Raw genomic sequence first — 23,256 nt, 5'->3', positions numbered from 1 at the left:
CATACTTGTAATCCCAGCTACTTGGGAGGCTGAGGCAGGAGAATCGCTTGAACCCGGGAGCCAGAGGATGCAGTGAGCTGAGGTCATGCCACTGCACTCCAGTCTGGCGACAGAGCAAGACTCCGTCTCAAAAAAAAAAAAAAAAAAAAAAAAGGAGGCAGATCATTAAACTGGCTTAAAAAAAATGTAAAGCCTCTGGTATTTAAAGTAATGTGCCCTTTGACACCCAATATTATATTTACTGATGTGTGTGATCTTTTGTCATTTATTTTCTATATTCTTATAACCATTGGGAAATGGGTCTATTGTTTAGGGACATCAAGCATCTCATTCAGCATGACAGAAAATTGGTAGGAAAGGAGCAAAACCTCAAATTAAAATTACTTATCTGTTAATCAAATTTCTCTGGTAGAGACATGTCCCATGGTAACAACAGAGATCACAGTGTCCCTCCCACCTGTGGTGCCAGGGGCCACTGCTGGGTGCCGGAAGAACGAGGTGTGTGGGAAGGCAGGAACAGAACAGAAATGTTTCCAGAGCAGTGATCTTCGAGGGGAAAACTGGTTTCTCTTACTCTTATTATGGCTGAACCTAGTGCTCCTGGTAATTACCTTTCACCTAAAGACACCTTCAGCTATCAATAGCTAACTAACCAGCAATGATTGACTTCAAACTGCCTCTTCTATGGACTATTGCAAACTGCTTTTGCATTATGGTATCTCATAGCTAGTTTAATAGTTTCCAGCTGTTTTCAGAAAATGTGAGAACTTCTCCTCACCACACATTTTCTCAGATCTTCACATGACAACTGCTTTTCTTCTCTACCTGATAATTGAGAAAACACAGTGACAAATAGTAAGTGATTCCCAGGATACGTAAATTTGAAAATGCTATTTAAATATCAAAGTAGCGTATTTAATCAGTTTCCTGTGTTTTGGGAACACTATAAAATAATTTTATCACTCCTTACTCTATCCTTGAGGCTGCTGTCAAGTGGGCATTTTGTATCTTTTTTCCTCCTACTTCCCTGTCCTGATATGGCCACTAAGCCTCCTTCTCAAACATGGTTGATATGGGGCTGGAATTCACTGCTCTGATCAATCAGATATACTGTCACTTTGTTTTTGGTTTATCTAGTTTCTTTCCTTTGCATAAAAGTCAAAAGCAAAACCTAGGGGCAAAATTTTCTTGTAAAACCCAAGAGTCCTCTCTCTAACTCAGTCCACACTATTCCATTTCAGTTCCCTCAATTCCTCCCTGCACCCCAGTTGTGAGGCCATGTTCCCCCTTCCATTGCCACCAAAACGGGCTTTATCTATTGGACATGAGGGAAGTGTATTAGGGTGGAGGAGATACCCTTTAAACTGGGCCATGAGGAACAGACAGGAGTTCCACAGGCAAGGATAAGAAAAAGAATATTCTAAAAAGAGGTAATACTGCATAAAGTGCTGAACAGTGGTTATTGGAATAGAAGCATGTGTTAAAACATGCATATTTCTGGACCCTACCCCCAGAGATTTTTGGCCCAATAAGTTTGGGGTAAGACCCAGAAATCTACATATTCAACAAATACCCCATGCTATTCTTATACTGGTGGTTTACAGATCATATTTCAAGAACACTAGAAAACAGGATCTGGAAACAGCCTTAGTGTGTCAGATACAATGTGTTCATTTGTAGAAATGCACAGAGAAATCCTGTTGATGGTCTAGGATGCCAGTTGGGGCTAATCTAAAAAAAAACGTGGCCCATCAATACACTGAGATACAATCCTGATCCCTTGGTATTGCTGAGAAATGGCACGCTGGACAAATTCTGTCTAAAAAAAATCTAGTTCTTCCTTTGTATGTCTTTCTAACTTCATAAAAGCCAAATTTTCTAAGTACATAATGTGCACTATTACTTTGTTCTGCAAATCACAAGATAGAAGATATTTATTTTGTGTACTTGTGGAAGCTAAATTAACTCCATCTTGGAAGCTAATCTACCATGTTGACTTCTAATTAAACTAAGTTCCAGGAATGCCTCTGAGACTTCCAGTTTATTTATTGTTCCTTGTGTAAGAGCATGGTACTTACTGTAAATCCTGCCATTACAGCAAATCAAACTTGATAAACTTATACTTACTGTAAACTCTACTTTAGGACAAATTCCTACCAATTCTATCTGATACTACCCTCCCCTATGGTATATAGTCTCTGGGTCTGGGGAGTGATGGTGTGGAAGTCTACCTGTTTTGTAGCCACCCAAGACCAAAATTCTGTTCATAAGCTTCCCAATAAAACCACCCTATAATACTAAGTTGGACTTGTCTGCCTCCTCCTTTAATTTATGAGATTCTTCTTTATTTGGTGGTTGCTTTACATATATATGACCCTTTCATGGAACAATACTTAAACACCCTTCTATCAAAATGTTATGACAAAGAGTACAGGAAGAGCAAGATGGATAAACAGAAACATTGTCCCTCCCATAGGGACAAAAAATTGAACAAGTATCTACACAAGAAAGCACTTCCATAAGAACAAAAAATCAGGTAAGTGATAATAGTATCTGCTTTTAACATCATATCAAGGAAGGATATGTCTGCCAACAGACATCATAGTGGAAACCTTGACAGACATCACAGTGGAAACCTTACAGGCCAGGAGAGAGTGGCATGGCATGTTTAAAGTGCTGCAGGAAAAAAAAAAAAAACAAAAACAAAAAACAAAAAACAAAAAACTTTTATCCTAGAATAGTATATCCAGCAAAAGTACACTTCAAACATAAAAAAATACAGATATTCCAAGACAAACAAAAGCTGAGGGATTTCAACACCAGAATTGTCCTACAAGAAATGCTAAAGGGAGTTATTTCTGAAAGAAAAAGATGGTAACAAGTAATAAGAAGTCATCTGAAGGCACACAACTCACTGTAGTACTAGTAGGTACACGCCCAAAAACACAGAATATTATAACATTGTAATTGTGGTGTATAAACCACTCATATAATGAGTAGAAAGACTAAAAGATGAACCTAACAAAGATAATAACTACAACAACTGTTCAAATCATAGACAGTACAAAAAGGTATAAATAAAGAAAACAAATTGGTAAAAAATGGGAAGATGAAGTTGAAATGCACAGTTTTTAGTAGTTTTCTCTTTACTTGTTTGTTTTTTATTGCAATTGGGGTTGTCATTAATTTAAAATAATGGGTTAAAAGATGTTATTTGAAGGCTCATAGCAACCTTAAATCAAAAACCATACAACAGATACACAAAAAAAATAGAAAACAAGAAATAAAAAAATACCACTGGAGAAAATCATATTCAGAAAAAGAAAGACAGGAAGGAAGGAAGAGAAAATCGCAAAACAACCAGAAAACAAATAACAAAATAGCATGACAAAGTATTTAATTATTAATAATAACAATAAATGTAAATGCACTATACACTCCAGTGAAGACAAAGAGTGGCAGAATAGATGAACAAACAAGACCCAATGATCTGTTTGCTACAAAAACACACTTCACCTATAAAGACACACACAGCCTGAAAATAAAGGGACAGAAAAAGATAGATATGTCATGCCAATGGAAACCAAAAGAGAGCAGGGGTAGGTACACTTACACCAGACAAAATAGATTTCAAGACAAAAAGTGTAAGAGACAATAAACCTCATTATATAATGATAAAGGAGTCATTTTAGTAAGAGGATATGACAATTATAAATATATATGCACCAAACAAAAGAATACCAACATATATAAAGCAAACATTATTAGAGCTAACGAGAAAGATTGGCCCCAATACAATAATAGCTGCATAATTCTATACGCTGCTTTCAGCACTGGAACGATCATCTAGCAGAAAATCAACAAAGAAAGTTCAGAACTGATCTGCACTATAGAGCAAATAAATCCAATAGATATCTACAGAACATTTCATCCAATGGCTACAGAATACACATTCTTCTCTTCAGCTCATGAATCATGCTCAAGGATACACCATATATTAGGTCACAAAACAAGTCTGAAAAAAATAATAATGAAAATATTATCAAGGATTATCTCTGACCACAATGGAATAAAACTCGACATCAACAACCAGAGGAATTCTGGAAACTATAAAGCATATGGAAATTAAACAATATGCTGTTGAATAACCAGTGGCTCAATGAAGCAATTAAGAATGAAATTGATAAATGTCTTGAAACAAGTGATAATGAAAACACAACACACCAAAACCTATGAGATACAGCAAAAGCAATAGTAAGAGCGAAGTTTATAAGTGCCTACATCAAAAAAAAAAAACTTCAAATGAATAACATAATGATGTATCTTGAAGAACTAGAAAAGAAAGAGCAAATCAAACCCAAAATTAGAAGAAAAAAATAATAAAAATCAGAGCAAAAATAAATGAAATGTAAACAAAAAAGATACAAATATCAATGAAATGAAAAGTTATTTTTAAAAAGGTAAACAAAACAGACTAACCTTTGGTCAGACTAAAAAAAAAGAGAGAGAGAGAGAGAATACCAAGATAAATAAAATCAGAAATGGAAAAGAAGACATTACAACAGATACTAAAGACATTCAAAGGATCATTAAAGGCTATTATAAAAAAGTATATTCCAATAAATTGGAAATTTCAGAAAAAAATGCATAAATTCTAAGACACATACACCCTACCAAGATTGAACCATGAAGAAATCCAAAACCTGAACAGACCAATAACAAGTAGCAAGATTAAAGCTGTAACAAAAAGCCTCCCTGTAAAGAAAAGGCCAGGACCCGATGGCTGTACTGCTGGATACTATAAACATTTAAAGAAGAAATAATAATAATCTTAATCAAATTATTCTGAAAAATAGAGGAGGAGAGAATGTTTTCAATCTCATTCTATGAGACCAGTATTACCCAATACTAAGGCCGCACAAAACATCAAAACAAGAAAAATAAAGCCCAACATACCTGATGAATATTGATGCAAAAATCCTCAACAAAATACCATCTAACTGAATTCAACCACACATTGAAAATATCATTAATCATGATCAAGTGGGATTAAGCCCAGGGATGCAAGGATGATTCCATATTTGCAAATCAATGTGATATATCATATCAACAGAATAAAGAACAAAAACCATATAATCATTTCAACTGATGCTGAAGAAACATTTGCTAAAATTCATCATTGTCATAATAAAAACCCTCAAATAAGTAGATATAGAAAGAACATACCTCAACACAATAAAAGCCATATATGTCACACCTACAGCTGGTATCATATTGAATAAACAGAAAGTTTTTTTATGTAATATCTGGAACACGACAAGTATGCCCACTTTCAACACTGTTATTCAATACAGTGCTGAAAGTTCTAGCTAGAGCAATCAGACAAGAGAAATAAATAAAGGGTACCCTAACTGGAAAAGAAGAAATCAAGTTATCCTTGTTTGAAGATTATATGCTTGATATGGTTTGGCTCTGTGTGCCCACTGAAGTCTCATCTCGAATTGTAATTCAAGTCAGGGGAGGGACCAGGTAGGAGGTGACTGGATCAGGGGGGTGGTTTCCCCCATGCTGTTCTCATGATAGTGAGTTCTCACAATAGCTGATGGTTTTAAAGTGTGGCATTTCCTTATTCTCACACACACTCCCTCCTGCTGCCTTGTGAAGAAGGTGCCTGCTTCCCCTTCACCTTCCGCCATAATAGTAAGTTTTCTGAGGCCTCCTAGCCATGCTTCCCATTAAGCCTGCAGAACGATGGGTCAATCAAACTTCTTTCCTTTATAATTATCCAGTTTCAGTATTTTTATAACAGTGTGAGAATGGACTAATACAATTATCGTATATTTAGAAAAACCTAAAGACTCCACCAAAAACAACTACTAGAACAGATAAACAAATTTAGTAAAGTTGCAGTATACAAAATCAACACATAAAAACAATAATCATTTCTATATGCCAACAGTAAACCATCTTAAAAAACAATCAAGGAAATAATTCCACTTACTACCTAAAAATTAAAAAAAAAAAAATACCTAGCAATAAACTTAACTGAGAAGTGACAGGTCTCTATAATAAAAACTACAAAACACTGATGAACGAAACTAAAGAGGACACATTACAATTGAAATATATTCCATATTCATTGATTGGAAGAATCAATATTGCTAAAATGTCCATACTCCCCAAAGCACTCTACAGATTCAATGCAATCCTTATCTAAATAACAATAATATTCTTCACAGAAATAAAAAATATCATAACATTATATGGAAACACAAAACACCTAGAATAGCCATGGCCATCCTGAACAAATTACTTGATTTTCAATTATACTACAGAGCAATAATAACCATAATGCCATGGTATGGCACAAAACAAACACAGAGACCAATGGAAGAAAATAGAGAACACAGAAATAAATCTAGACATCTAGAGGGAACTCATTCTCCACAAAGCTGCCAAGAGCATACATTGGGAAAAAGATAACCTCTTCAATAAATGGTACTGGCAAACTGGATATCCATATTCGGAAGAATAAAACTAGACTCCATCTCTCACTACATACAAAAATCAAATTAAAGTGAATTGAACACTTAATTCTAAGACCACAAACCATGAAACTACTTCAAGAAAAGTAGTCCCTCAGTGGCAGCTCTTCCACCTGGCTGCATCTTGTTTGCCATGTTTCACTCTCTCCTTTTGTCTGTTTTTAAAAATTGAATCATTAGATAATTTTTCCTCCAGTTATTAGAGCTCCTTATATATTCTGGTTATTAATCCTTTGTCAGATGGGTAGTTTAAAAATATTTTTTCTATTCTATTCCATGTCTCTTCACTTTGTTGATTGTTTCCTTTGTTGTGCAGAAGATTTTGAATTTAATGTGATTTCATTTGTTCATTTATGCTTCAGTTGCCTGTTCTTGTGGGGTATTGCTCAAGAGCTCTTTGCAAAGACCAGTGACTTGGAGTGTTTCTCCAATGTTTTCTTGAAGCCTAGTAGAGCTGAAAAATACACTACAAAATGTCATAATGTCATCACAAGTATTAATGCCAGAATAGACCAAGCTGAGGAAACAATCTCGGAGCTAAAAGATGGGCTTTCTGAAAAAAAGACAATCAGACAAGAATTTTTTTAAAAAGGAAGAAAAGGAATGAACAAAATATCCAAGAAATATGGGATTATTTAAAGAGATCAAATATATGAATCATTGGTGTCCCTGAAAAAGATGAGTAGACTGTAAGCAACTTGAAAAACATATTTCAAGATATCATCCATGAGAACTTCCCCAACTTAGCTAGAGAGGCCAATATTCAAATTCAAGAAATGCAGAGAACCACAGTAAGATACTTCAAAGAAGATCATCCCCAAAATGCATAATCATCAGATTCTCTAAGGTCAAAATTAAAGAAAAAATATCAAAGGCAGCTGTAGAGAAACGTCAGTTCACCTACACGGGAAGCCCATCCGACTAACAGTGAACCTCTCAGCAGAAACTCTACAAGGCAGAAAGATTGGGAGCCAATATTCAACATTCCTAAAGAAAAAAATTCCAGCACAGGATTTCATATCCAGTCAAACTAAGCTTCGTAAGTGTGGGAAGAATAAGATCCTTTCCAGACAAGCAAATGCTAAGAGAATTCTTTACACCAGACCTGCCTCACAAGAGCTCCTGAAGGAAGTACTGAATGTGGAAAGCAAATACCATTACTAGCCACCACGAAAACACACTTCACTACGCAGAGCAGTGACACTATAAAGCAACCACACAAACCAGTCTACATAATAACCACCTAATATCATGATGACAAGATCAAATCGACACTTATTTATATTAACTTTGAATGTAATGGGATAAATGCTCCAAATACAAGGCAAGAGTGGAAAGCTGAAGAACCAACATCCATTGGTCTGTCGTCAACAGACCCATCTCACATATAATTACACCTACAGGCTCAAAATAAAGGGATGGAGAAAAATCTACCAAGAAAATTGAAAACAGAAAAAAGAAAGGGTTGCAATTCTAATTTCAGACAAAATGGGCAATAAACCAACAAAGGTCAAAAAAGACAAAGAAGGGCATTACATAATGATAAAGGGTTCAATTCAACAAGAAGACCTGACTATCTTAAATATACATGCACCCAACACAGGAGCACCCAGATTCATAAAGCAAGTTCTTAAAGACCTTCACAGAAACATAGACTTCCACACAATAACTGGGGGGGAGACTTCAACACCCCACTGTCAGTATTAGACTGATTAGCAAGACAGAAAATTAACAAAGATATTTAGGACCTGAACTCAGCACTGGATCGAATGGACCTGATAGACATCTACAGAAAACCCTCCAACCAAAAACAAGAGAATATACATTCTTCTAACTGCAACATGGCACATACTCTAAAATTAATCACATAATGAGACACAAAACACTCCTTGGCAAATGCAAAAGAACTGAAATCATAAAAAAAAAAAAAAAGAAAAAAACTCTCTCAGACCACAGAGCTACCAAATTAAAAACCATTACTAAGAAATTTGCTCAAAACCATACAATTACAAGGAAATTGTGTAATCTGCTTCCTGAATGACTTCTGGGCAAATAATAAAATTAAAGCAGAAGTTTGTTGAAACTAATGAGAACAAAGATACAACATACCACAATCTCTGGACACAGCTAAGGCAGTGTTAAGAGGGAAATTTATAGCACTAAATGCCTACATCAAAAAGTTAGGATGATCTCAATTTAGCAACCTAATATTACAACTAAAAGAACTAGAGAAACAGGAGCAAATTAAACCAAAATCTAGCAGAAGGTAAGAAATAACCAAAATCCGAGCTGAAGTGAAGGAGATTGAGACACAAAAAAAATATTCAAAAGATCAACAAATCCAGTAGTCAGTGCTTTGAAAAAGTTAGTAAGATAGATGCACCAATAGCTAGATTAATACAAAAAAAGAGAGAGAAAATCTAAATAAACACAATTAGAAATTACAAAGAAGCCAGGCATGGTGGCTCACGCCCGTAACCCCAGCACTTTGGGAGGCTGAGGTGGATGGATCACAAGGTCAGAAGTTGAAGATCAGCCTGGTCAAGATGGTGAAACCCCCAGGTGTGGTGACATGTGCTTGTAATCCCAGCTACGTGGGAGGCTGAAGCAAGAGAGTCACTTGAACCCGGGAGGTGGAGGTTGCAGTGAGCCGATATCATGCCACTGCACTCCAATCTGGGCGACAGGGCAAGACTCGAGAAAAGAAAGAAAGAGGGAAGAAAGACAGAAGGGAAGGGAAGGGAAGGGAAGAAAGAGGGAAGGGAAGGGAAGAAAGAGGGAAGGGAAGGGAAGAAAGAGGGAAGGGAAGGGAAGAAAGAGGGAAGGGAGGAAAAAGGGGAAGGGAAGGAAGAAAGAGGGAAGGGAAGGGAAGAAAGAGGGAAGGGAAGGGAAGAAAGAGGGAAGGGAAGGGAAGAAAGAGGGAAGGGAAGGGAAGGAGAGAAAGAGGGAAGGGACGGAAGGGAAGGAAGAGAGGGAAGGGAAGGAAGAAAGAGGGAAGGGAAGGAAGAAGAGGGAAGGGAAGAAAGAGGGAAGGGAAGGGAAGAAAGAGGGGGAAGGGAAGAAGAGGGAAGGGAAGGGAAGAAAGAGGGAAGGGAAGAAAGAGGGAAGGGAAGAAAGAGGGAAGGGAAGAAAGAGGGAAGGGAAGAAAGAGGGAAGGGAAGAAAGAGGGAAGGGAAGAAAGAGGGAAGGGAAGGGAAGGGAAGGGAAGAAAGAGGGGAGGGAAGGGGAGGGGAGGGGAGGGGAGGGGAAGGGAAGGGAAGGGAAGGGAAGGGAAGGGGAGAGAGAGAAAGAAAGAACAAAGAAGATATTACCACTGACCCCACAGACATAAAAATAACCATCAGAGAATATTATGAACAACTCTATGCAAATAACCTAGGAAATTTAGAAGAAACTGATAAATTCCTGGACACATACACCCTCCCAATACTGAGCCGGGAAGAAATTGAATCCCTGACTAGACCAATTATGAGCTCCAATATTGAACCAATAGTAGAGAGTCTATCAAAAAAAAAAAAAAAAAAAGCCCAGGACGAAGTGAATTCACAGCCAAATTCTGCCAGATGCACACAGAAGAGCAAGTACCATTCCTACTGAATCTATTCCAAAAAATTGAGGAGAGGGTCTCCTCCTTAACTCATTCTATAAAGCCAGCATCATCCTAATGAAATAGGTCAGGGTCACTGGTTTCATTGTTCAAGGTGTTATCTGAGTTCTTCCTCTCATGACCAAGAGAATTAAGGAGCGTGAACACAAAAGGTGAGGTTGGAGTAAAAGTTTAATAAGCAAAAGAAGAAAGCTCTCCACAGCAGAGAGGGGAGCCTGAGTGGGTTGCCGTTTATATAGTTGAATCCAAAAGCTTTTATAAGAAACTCCTCTCATCTCTGTAGCTGTTTGAGTAACTTCTTTTATCTGAAAAGCTGTCTGCACAACTCCCCCTTATCTATGTAGTTGTGAGCATGTCTCTAGGCAAGCATAAAGCGCTGTGTCTCTTGTCTGTATAACTATGGGTTTGTTTTAGGTAAGCCCTCCTTCGCCCTGTGCAAGTTCCCATGGAGCCCACCATGTATATGTCTGAAAAGGGGAGGAAACTTTTTCCTGGGAACTCACTAATCACATAAAGAACAAAAGGCTTCTGTGCTGGACCTTGCCTGCCTTGCCGGCTTATCTCTATGCAGGTGCAGTCTCAGTTTTCTCCAGGCTGCTCTATTTTGCCTGCAGCTGTGATTTTTCAGGCAGGCTGCTTCTCCGAGGGCTAGTCTTAGTTGTCTACCCAACTGCTTTTTCCTTTTCTTCTCCCTCATTACTAATACCAAAACCTGGCAGAGACATAACAACAAAAACACTTCTGGCCAATATTTTTGATGAACACCAATGCAAAAATTCTCAACAAAACAGTGCCAAACCAAATCCAGTAGCACATCAAAAAGCGTATCCACCATGATCTAGTAGGCTTTATCCCTGACATGCAAGGGCTGGCTGTTCAACATACATGCATCAATAAATGTATTCATCATATAAACAGATGTAAAGAAAAAGAAAACTACATGATTATCTTAATAGATGCAGAAAAAGCTTTCAATAAAATTCAACACTGTTCCATGTTAAAAACTCTCAATAAACTAGGTATTGAACAAACATACATCAAAATAATAAGAGCCATTTACAACAAACCCAAAGGGCCGGGTGCGATGGCTCACGCCTATAATCCCAGCACTTTGGGAGGCTGAGGCAGATTGATCAGGATGTCAGGAGATCAAGACCATCATGGCTAACACAGCGAAACCCCATCTTTACTAGAAATACAAAAAATTAGCTGGGCATGGTGGTGCGTGCCTGTAGTCCCAGCTACTCGGGAGGCTGAGGCAGGAGAATCGCTTGAACCCAGGAGGCGGAGGTTGCAGTGAGCCGAGATTGCCCCAAAGCACTCCAGCCTGGGCGACAAAGCGAGACTCTGTCAAAAAAACAAAAACAAAAACAAAACCCCAAAGCCAACATCATACTGAGTGGGCAAAACCTGGAAGAATTTCTCTTGAAAATCAGCACAAGAAAAGGATGCCCTCTCTCATCACTCTTATTCAACATAGTATTGGAAGTCCTGGCCAGACTAATCAGTCAAGAGAAATAAATAAAGGGGATCCAAATAGGAAGAGAGGAAGTCAAACTACTCCTGTTTGCAGATGACACAACCCTATCTCTAGAAAACGCCATGATCTTGGCCCAAAAGCTCCTTAAGCTGATAAACAACTTCAGTAAAGTCTCAAGATACAGAATCGATATACAAAAATCCCTAGAATTTTAAACAACAACAACACTCAAGCTGACACCCAAATCAGGAACACAAATCCATTGACATTTGCCACAAAAAGAATAAAATACCTAGGAATACAGCTAACTAGGAAGGTGACAGGTGACTGCAAGGAGAACTACAAAACACTGGCTCAAAGAAATCAGAGATAACACAAACAAATGAAAAAACATTCCATGCTCATGGACAGGAAGAATCAATATTGTTATAATGGCCACACTGCCCAAAGCAATTCATAGATTCAATGATATTCCTATCACACTATCAATGACATGATTCTCAGAACTACGAAAAGCTATTTAAAAATTCATATAGAACCAAAAAGAGTCCAAACAGCTAAGATAATCCTAAGCAAAAAGAACAAAGCTGGAGGCATCACACTACCTGACTTCAAACTATACCACAGGGCTCCTGTAACCAAAACAGCATGGTACTGTTACAAAAACAGACACAGTCCAATGGAACAGAAAAGAGAGCACAGAAATAAGGCCATATACTTACAACTATCTGATCTTCAAAAAGTTGACAAAAACAAACAATGAGGAAAGGACAACCTACTCAATAAATTGTGCTCTGATAACTGGCTAGCCATATGCAGAAGACTTAAACTGGAACCCTTCTTTAAACCATATACAAAATGAACTCAAGATGGACTAAAGACATAAATGTAAAACAGAAAACTTTTAAAACCCTGGAAGACTACCTAGGCAATACCATTCTGAACATAGTAATGGCCAAAAATTTCATGACAAAGACATCAAAAGCAATTCCAAGAAATGCAAAAAATGACAAATGGCATCTAATTAAACTAAAGAGCTTCTTACAGCAAAAGAAACTATTAATGGAGTAAACAAACAACCTGCAAATGGGGGAAAATTTTTGCATACTATGCATCTGTCAAAGATAATATCCACCATCTGCAAGAAACTTACACAAATTTACAAGAAGAAAAACCAACAACCTCATTAAAAAGTGGGCAAAGGACATGAACAGACACTTTTCAGAAGAAGACATACATGCAGCCAACAAGCACATGAAAAAAAGATCAACATCACTGATCATCAGAGAAATGCAAATCAAAACCACAATGAGAAACCATCTCACATCAGTCAGAATGGCTATTATTAAAAAATTAAAAAATAACAGATGCTGGCATTCCTGTGGAGAAAAAAAAGGCACGCTTATACACTGTTAGTGAGAGTGTAAATTAGCTCAACCACTGTGGAAAACAGTATGGTGATTCCTTAAAGAGTATACTCCTTTTAACCTGTTCCTCCATCTCCAACTTACAAAGGCATTTTGGTCACATATAGGAAACTTTATTTGCCAAAAGCTCTGAGGCCAAATATTATGGAGTGCAATCTTAAATCATAAGGTGTCATAACATTTCAAAAAAGTATGAGTACATAGTAGGTATATATATTTATGAGGCACATGAGATATTTTGATAGTCATACAGTGCATAGTAATCATATCACAGTAAATGGAGTATCCATCACCTCAAGTATTTATGCTTCCTTTGTGTTATCAACATTCCAATTATACTCTTATAGTTATTATAAAATGAATAGTAAATTATTGTTGACCATAGTCACCCTGTAGTCACCCTGTAGTGCTATCAAATACTAGATCTTAATCATTCTATCTAACTGTATTTTTTTTTGTTGTTGTTTGAGACAGAGTTTTGCTCTTGTTGCCCATGCTGGAGTGCAATAGCATGATTTTGGCTCACTGCAACCTCCGCCTCCTGGGTTCAAGCGATTCTCCTGTCTCAGCCTCCTGAGTGGCTGAGATTACAGGCACATACCACCATGCCCAGCTAATTTATGTGTTTTCAGTAGAGACGGGTTTTCATCATATTGGTCAGGCTGGTCTCGAACTCCTGACCTCAGGGGATCTGCCCGACTCAGCCTCCCAAAGTGCTGGGATTACAGGCATGAGTCACCGTGCCCGCCTGGCTCTAACTGTATTTTTGTACCCATTAACTGTATCCACTTCCCCCAACATTACCCTTCCCAGCCTCTGGTAACAATCATTCTGTCCTCTATCTCCATGAGTAAAATTGTTAAAATTTTTAGGTCCACAAATGAGTGACAACATATTAATTTTGTATTGATGTGCCTGGCTTAGTTTAGTTAACATAATGATCTCCAGTTCCATCCATGTTGTTGCAAATGATTGGATCTTATTATTTTTATAGCTGTAACCTTTAGGTAAGTATGTTAGAGTATCCTACTGAGAATCAAAGGGGAAAATGTATGGTTACTGATACTTTGGAGATAAATTTAAAATGAAGAAGAGTACTCAGCCAAGGTAACTTCAAATTTTAATAGTTGGTTTTCAAATTGGGAAGATGATATATACAGAATGGGAAGCTGGATTCAAAGGCTAGCTAAGGAGAAGGCAGCTCAGTCTCCCAAGGAGTGTGATGGTTTCCATCCTAAACCTGAAAGCATTCAGTATTGGTCTAGTATTCAGTCAGGTCAGTAAATAAGTCAGTGAGAAATCCAAGACAGAATGTCAGTGTTCAGATTCTAATTGATCCTTTAATATACAACAGGTCCCCAAAACATCAGCCAAACAAACAGGGAATAGTATCTTACCCCTAAGAATGTACTGGCAAGAAAGTTTTGTGTATCAGAAACCTAGTTAATTGAGTCAATATTCCTGATAAAACCCTAACCTAGATGACCCTGGGATCTAGGATAGGGCAAAATGAGGATCTAGGCTGGATCTCCAAAACTACTGTCTCCAGGTAAGTTAATACAAATAACAAACATAGCACAGTGCTTGGCAGAGAAAAAGTCCTCAGTAAGTGTTAATTATTATAATAATTACCTAGAAAACTGTAGCACAACAGCTTGGTTACACTTGTCTTCCATGAGGCCAAATCTGAAGCCCACTTGTCTTCCACAGCCCTTGTTCTCTTGCCCTGATTTAAATATCATGTAGGGATCCAGAACTCATAACAAGTACATCAGGTCCTGGAGATACACTATGTCAACAATTCCAAACAGTCAGACTGAGGCTAACAAATGTATTACCATATGACAATTAAGATTATTGGCCCTGGAGTCAAACCACCTGGGCTCAAATCCTAACTCAGCCACACTGTGTAATCTTAGGCAAATTGTTTGACCTCTCTGCACCTCTATTTTCCCTTCTACAAAATAGGCATGATAAAAAATGTCTCACTGGGTTGTTAAAAAAGAGTAAGTTCATATGGTATATATAAAATGTTTAATATTGTACCCAGAATATAGTAAGCACTCATTAAATGTTAACAATTATGTGTATTCTTTCTGATCTCATTCAGGACAGGCTCAAGAGGCATGACTAAATCTGTACTTTTAGATATCTGTGGGCTCATCTGGGAAGAGCTGAGGAGGAAGAACAACAAAGGAAACAGAGCAAGAGCTAACAAGGTAAGATGGTTATGGCTGATAGTGACTTAACGAAGTAGTCCCTAGTGGGAGATACACGTTTTAATAGCAGGCCTAGGTTTCTTACCCTGAAGCAATGATTTCAATGAAGGTTTCAACTACTGTGGCATATCTGAGTGGGTAGACTTGATAGTAATCAAGGATTTTTAACCTCCCTCACATTGCAGTACATAGATAGCTGCTTACTTCACCTAGGCATGGGGTCAGAGAGTACTTTGGTCCAACGTCCAGTGAAAATCAGGCTGCCTATGAATACCTTCACTTTATAAGTGTGTCTCAAGCTGGTTTTGTTGGAGAATTATTTTTTCATTTTTTTCATTCTAGTACTTTATTCTACCCCAATCCCACGCCCATCTAAAATGGCAGTTATTACATGTGACATAATGAAAAGGAAACTAATGTGCATAACTGAGGTGATCAGGCAAAATGAATCACTAATTTGAGGAGGAGTGTTGGCTCAGCAGGTATATTATTCAGTTCTATGTGTGTGCTCCAAGTTGCAGCCTCCAGCACCACTAGAAAGGAGTTTATGAGGGAGAGGAAATCACCCTGGTATAGAAACACCCAGCACTTCTGTTATATCCAAAGAGTCACCCTTTCCTCTCCTATGCCCCCTCATGCTCTGCCCTTTTAACTCTCAGGGGTGACTTCCACAAAGGGTGAAATATTTGCATTAGGGAAGGCAGAAGAGCACATAAGAGCCTGGGATTTGGAGTCAAACAAACCTGGGAATGAATCCTAGCTCTTTTACTAAAAACTGGATGAGCTTAAGCTAGATATTTTACCTTTATGGGCTTCAGTTTCCTCATCTGAAAATGGAAGTCAACTGATAACTAGCCTATAGAGATGTTATAAGTATTTAATGAGTTCACTAATTTATTCAGCAAATGTTTATGGAGTGTCGACTTTATGGCTAGCTGAGACTATGCTAGGTGCTACAGACACATCAAATAAAAAGCTACACACTGTTCCTGCCTTAATGGAATTTACAAGATGAAGACAACAGTGTCCCTTCTGTGCTACAAATAGGCCTCATGCATATAGCACAGTTGCAGCAATAGGTGACTGGGTGTGTTTTAGCAACTAGAGACTAGGGCTCATTTCTGTTTTTAACCCAAAAAACATTGTCTGCCTGAAACTGTATTTCTGAAAAAGTGTCCTCTTCCCAGATTGTCCCATTGTTGTGAACAGCTTGCCTATAAGCATATCGCTGTTTTTATTCCCTCATTCAGCATTGTATATTGATGGAAATGGAAAAAGACAAGTGGGGCTTGAATACAGTGAAGAAGATGAAGAATGAGGGAAAAGAGATTAGAGAGTCTGGTAGGGGCAACATTGCGCCTTTTAGGATATATTAAAGACTATATATTTTGTATCAAGTACATTTGAAAGCCATTGAAGAGCTTTAGGTAATACAAGATTATTTTGTGTTTTCAAAAGATCCTTTTTTGCAACATTTTATAATGAAAATTTTCAAACTTAAGGATATGAAAGAATTTTACAATGAACACCTCACATATACACCACCAAGACTGTATAATTTACATTTATCAGACTTGTTTTATCACTATGCATCTATCCTTGTATTCATCTGTTCTATCTTGTTTTCTTTTGCATTTCAAAGTAAATTAAAAGTAGGTTGAATTAATCAATACACTTTGACCTAAATACTTCAACATGCATATCATTAACTTCAGTTCAATATTTATGTTTTTTTCTTTCCCTCAAATGATCAATTCTACAAATCTGACATAAAAATAGCAGTTACCTTCCAGAGGGGGCTCAAAGAAGCTTTTGAGGTGCTGGAAGTGTTCTAAACCTTAATCTTGGAAATGGTTACATAAGTATATACATATGGAAAAATTTATCAGGCTATACACTTGAGATTAGTACACTTTGTACATATTGCTTTATGCATGCCATACTGCCATTGAAAGAGTTTTTAAAAAAAATCTGGCCACAATATAGGCAATAGATTGGAAGGAGACAAATATATAAGAGATGAGACCAGGCTGGGTGAATCACCTGAGGTCGGGAGTTCGAGACCAGCCTAACCAAAATGGAGAAACCCTGTCTCTACTAAAAATACAAAATTAGCCAGACATGGTGGCGCATGCCTGTAATCCCAGCTACTTGGGAGGCTGAGGCAGGAGAATCGCTTGAACCCTGGAGGCAAAGATTGCGGTGAGCCGAGTTTGCGCCATTGCACTCCAGCCTGGGCAACAAGTGCGATTTAATTCAAAAAAAAAAAAAAAAAGAGACCATTTAGTAGGCTGTTATAATCCCCGGAGACTATGATGGTAGCTTTGACTATGGTGGTGGTATTGAAGAAAGAAAGAAATAGACAGATTTAAAATATATTTTGGAGGAAAATCTATGAGAACTTGCTAAAGTTCTGAGTGCGGGATATAACTAAATAGTTGGTGGTGCCACTCACAGTGATGGGATGTACAAAAGGAAAAGCAGAAATGGGACTCAAGTGGGAAAAACTATACAAGATAGAGTTCAGTTCTGAAAATGTTTGGTTTCAGTTGCCCCTGTGATATCCAAATGAAAATGTCAAGTCTGTAGTTAAATATACAGGTTTAGAGCTCAAATGTGGTCTAAAGACAGGAATTTAGGGGAAATCAGCACATAGACTGTATCTGAAGCCAAGATAATAGATAAGATTACTTAGGAAGAGAAGGTAGCATGAGAAGGAACAAAACTAGGGATGTGTAAAGCATGTAGCACATACACAGCATGTAGTAAGAAATCAACGAATGGTAGCTTCTCTTATTCTTAATCATCATTGACGTTACTAAACCTAACACAACAAAAAGGACAGCTTGATGGGTAGGAAAAATACTGAGTCTATAGTTAACTTCAACAGTCCAAAGATGCAGTTATCCCTTTTCCAGCTGATTTCATTTCTGAATAACACAAAAGATAAATACATCAAAGAGAATAACATTTTACTGCCAAATCCATTTAACAAACATTCAATGAGTGCCTAAACTAGGCCTAGCCTCTGTGAATATTCAAATATGTAATAACAGCATCTTCATTTAGGGGCAACTACTGCGTGCCGGCTACTCTGTAAGGATTACCTAATTTAATCCTCACAAAGAGTCTCTGAAGTAGTTTGGTATCATTATCCCCATTATGCATGGTGAAACCAGCACTCAAAAAGATTAAATAATTTGTCCGAGATCAGAGAGCTGTAAGTAGCAGAGTTAGGACTCAAACTCAGGTAGTCTGAATCCAGAGTCCATAGTTTTTCCACTATGTTACACTACCCCAAGCTCACATAAGGAGATAAAATGGAGCCATGGAAACTCCACGAAAAAATTGTTAAAGTATATGTTGTAAGTCATATTAGAAGTAATAATAAGAAAAAATACTGAGCAGGCATTGTTTTATCTGTCAGGCACTGTTCACAATGTTTTACAGATATTGACCAATTTAATTCACACAAAAGCCAACGTGATGAAATAAGCACTCTTATTCTCAACTTACAGATGTGAAAGCTGAGGCACAGAGAGATTAAGTAACCTGTCCAAGGTCACACTTACTATGACAAAGCTTGGATTCAAAATCAGACAATCAGGTTTAGAAATAAAAGGAGAAAGATGGAGAATCACAGAAGGCTTCAAGAAGATGATGAGATTTAAGTTAGATCCTTAAAAAAATAAAAGTAGGATTTAGAGAAGCTAGGAGGAAGGCATCCCATTTGAAACAGCAGCAGCTACCAGTAAACAGGTTCTCCAAAGCGGAGTTGGAAGTGTAAAGGAGTGTGAATACATCTCCTTCACCATTCCCTATGCAAAGCTGCCTTCATCAAACTGGACAGTTCTTTGAAAAGCATAAGTATGAGAGAGGGTAAAGGTAAAATTTAAAGAGCTGTTGATTAGGGACAGATCATAAGACTTCTGTGTCAGTCTAAGAATTGTTACTTGTTAGGCCTCTGCTTATGTATATTTGGGGCTGTTAAGTAGAGCTTCACATTCCAAATGCTAGGGCCTCTAGTCCCTGTACACTTTGTTTTTCCCGTTTGTTTCCCTACTTCCTGTTGGATAGCTAAAAAACAATGAAGCAACCCAGAAAGCAACAACATAGCTGAAAGGAACAAGCAGTTAAAGATACAAAGGTATCAAAAAGGTAAAAGAATCCCAGCGTGCGACAACTACTAAAAACAGGCAGGGGGTAGCCACAATGAGCCAGGATATAACCACATATAGAGTTATTTACCCATGTCATCCCACTGTCTTCATTCTGCCTCTGGTAAGGTACCTCAATTCCCACCTTTAAGAGGGTCATCCTTTACATTTGATTCCTTGTCCATCTCAAGAGACAGCTAAATAAAGAAACTATCCCAATAATGAAGTATCCAGCGGAATTCACTAGCATCCCATATCTCATTATACTAGTGTGTGAACAGACTTGAATTAAATCCCAGGTAATAATTCAGATGCCTTAAAGCCGTAGCCCAAAGCATGGTGGAATTGTAGGCCCTGATGCAGTTGTGGAAGATCATTTTAGGAAGAACTTCCTTTCAGTCTCTCAATTCATACCATGTTAGGTGGTGACAGGATAGTCATAAGCCCCACGTTAATTTCCTTTCTTTGAATTTTAGGTTTTAAAATTTTAAACAAAATTCATTTAGTTGCTTATTTCAAATGTTTTATATGCACATTGAAGAATATTTGAAAAGCATGTTCACACACACGAGAGAGACAGAGAGAGACAGAGAGAGAGAGAGAGAGAAGACAAACATCACCCCTAGTTACACCACTCATTCTTGAATTCAACAAATATTTACTAACCACTGCCTACAACTGAGGGAGCATAATTTATCGCCACTCACCCCTACTTTCTTTCTTACTGGCATCTCTAGTGGTGAAAACGCTCTTTTAGCAAAACAATGAACATTAATGAATATTAATTTCTTAAAAAAGATTTGTCATATAGATGCCCCACTAAGAAGCAACTGAAAGATTTAAGCTTGTTTCCAAAGGAGATAGAATGAACTATTCTATAAAGCCATCTTCAACTGTATCTGAAAGACGTCTCCAGTGAAAGTGCATGGCTTTGATCACTAAGAAGAGAGCCAGAGCCCTAGAGGTAGAAAGAAGCATAGAAAGTAGAAGCTAGAGCATCATTAGGCAAAAAATGGGCTTCTTGAGCATTCATCTAACTCATCTGTAATTTGAACAGCTAGAAAAAGTACAGAATACTTTTTGCACCATCCTAAGGATTCAAAGCATGCTCACAATTAGTGATTTATAAGATAGTGTTCATTCTGGTGGTGAACTTCATCTTGAAGTTCCTTGAGACATTTTAGGGTATAAATGGAAGGGTTATTACAGGCCAGATGCTGGGAATGCGTCACTGAACAAGAACAATAAACACAGGCCCTGACATTCCACGACTTAGAGTTTCCACACAAGCAAATAGAAATTTTCAGAACTGTGTGGTTAAGTGCTATAATCAGGCAAGCACTGAAGGTGCAGGGGTCAGGGGGTCAAGGAAAGCTTCCTAGAGGAAACAACATCTAGATTAACACTTTAAAAAATAAGTAATTAGTAGAGGTTAGGAGGAAATATCCCTTCAATAAGAAATTGATAAACTATATTTTATAAGATGGTTTTATTGTATGGGTAAATATAGGGGATAAGAAAAAAACTACTTGATGAACTAAAAAAAAAAAAAAAAAAAAAGACAATGGAAGCAGAAAATGAAACCACACTATAAATAACACAAAGGAGAATTGATACTGATAACCCAGTAGGTGATATGTGGTATACAGAATAAATAAAAAGTAAAAAAAAAAAAAAAAAAAAAAAAAAAAAAACTAAATAAATAAGGAGTTTAAAAGGGTATAAAATAACACAATAGATAAAAAGGATAGACAGATAGATAAAGGAGATCCAATGTAAACATAATTGAGAAACATAAAGAATAAAACAAAACATGGTCTAGAAAGTATTTAAATCTTCCCAGAAACAACCAAAAAAGAAAACTAAATGCACAGATTGAAAAAACATACCACACCCCTATAAAAGTTGATAAAGAATTATTAACACTAAAATATATCTTAGTAAAGCAACTAAATTTCAAGAATAAAGAATCTTCTGGGTATCTAGATAATAAATTAAAGTCATTAATAAGGGAATATATCAGGCTGGTTTCATATGTTTCTAGAACAATATTCAGCACTAGAAGAAAATGAAACAATGTCTGTCTACCAAACCTTCAGGAGAAGAAATATGTCCTATTATGCATTCTTTCACAAATAAAAGTAACAAGTGTTTTGGATCATACAGGAACTTAGGGAACATGAGCACTTGAGCACTTCCTTAAAAAAACTATTGGAAGAAAAATAGCCTACACAAAAATATGATGGATTATCTCTGGTAAGATGGCTAGCACTTTGCACAGAAACCATTTAGCTACAGGACTAGGATGAAAACAACCTGTAAAATTATGGCTCCAAAATAGAATGTAAATCTTATAAATAAAAGAATTATATAACTAAAAAAAAATAAAGATAGGCAAGGACAGAGAAGGCAGGACTTATTGTAGGTGTATTGATTTTTTCATATTTTATTTTATCTTTATATTCTTAAATGAGAGACCAGGATGAAATGCTTTTTTAAACAAATGGGGGGGGGGGGGGGTCTCATTTCGTTGCCCAGGCTGGTCTTGAACTCCTGAGTTCAAGCAATCCTCCCATTTTGGCCTCCCAGAGTGATGGGATAAAAGGTGTGAGCCACTGCACCTGGTTGTTTCATATTTTAAAGCTGGAAACCAAACAATATCATTTAAGGCTGATAAATCAAGTGAGATATATAGGTATATTTAAAAGTATACAGCTAAAAAGAACTAACAAAATAGTACAACTAGGCTGGGCACCTAGGTGGCTCACACCTGTAATCCCAGCAATTTGGGAGGCTGAGGCGGGCGGATCATGAGGTCAGGAGTTTGAGATCAGCCTGACCAACATGGTGAAACCCCGTCTCTACTAAAACTACAAAAACTAGCCAAGCATGGTGGCGTGTGCCTGTAATCCCAGCTACTCAGGAGGCTGAGGGAAGAGAATCACTTGAACCTGGGAGGCGGAGCTTACAGTGAGCCGAGATCATGCCATTGCACTCCACCCTGGGTGACAGAGTGAGACTCTGTCTCAAAAAAAAAAAAAGAGAGAGAGAGAGAGAAAGAAAAAAAACAACAGTACAACTAAATATAATTGGGTGAAGGGGGTGTAAGATGGTGGGAAAAGAACATAGGAATAAAAAGAAGTAGGTTCATTTTGTCCTTGCTTATGCAGTCAATAGACACCATCTTTAAAATTGGAAGATTAAATACATGAAGTTATAGTCACAATAGTAACTATCTGAAGAAATAGAAAGAAAATACAATCTTACAAACTATTAGTATAAACACCCTTTCTCTCTCTTTCTCTCTCATGCACACATGTGCACTCAAAAGACTTACAAAAGCTCTCTAAGGAAAGCATTAATGCAGCAGGTCCATTTTATTCAGTTCTTGCTTAGCTCTGTAGCCATAGCAATAACTCTTGCTCAAACTCTTAGGAGTAAGCTATAGAAATACTCACTTAGTAACTGATTAAGAATGTTATTCCAGCCAGGCGTGCTGGCTCACGCCTGTAATCCCAGCACTTTGGGAGGCCGAGGTGGGCGGATCATGAGGTCAGGAGATCGAGACCATCCTGGCTAACACGGTGAAACCCCGTCTCTACTAAAAATACAAAAAATTAGCCAGGCGTGGTGGTGGGCACCTGTAGTCCCAGCTACTCGGGAGGCTGAGGCAGGAGAATGGCGTGAATCCAGGAGGCAGAGGTTGCAGTGAGCCGAGATCACGCCACTGTACTCCAGCCTGGGTGACAGAGTGAGACTCTGTCTCAAAAAAAAAAAAAAAAAAAAAAAAAGAATATTATTCCATATTCCTGAAGCAGTGG

Source organism: Rhinopithecus roxellana, chromosome 7 (genome assembly GCF_007565055.1).
Source record: "Rhinopithecus roxellana isolate Shanxi Qingling chromosome 7, ASM756505v1, whole genome shotgun sequence".
Lineage (NCBI taxonomy): Eukaryota > Metazoa > Chordata > Mammalia > Primates > Cercopithecidae > Rhinopithecus > Rhinopithecus roxellana.
The sequence above is the reverse complement of the archived record's forward strand: the minus strand, read 5'-3'. Positions refer to the sequence as shown.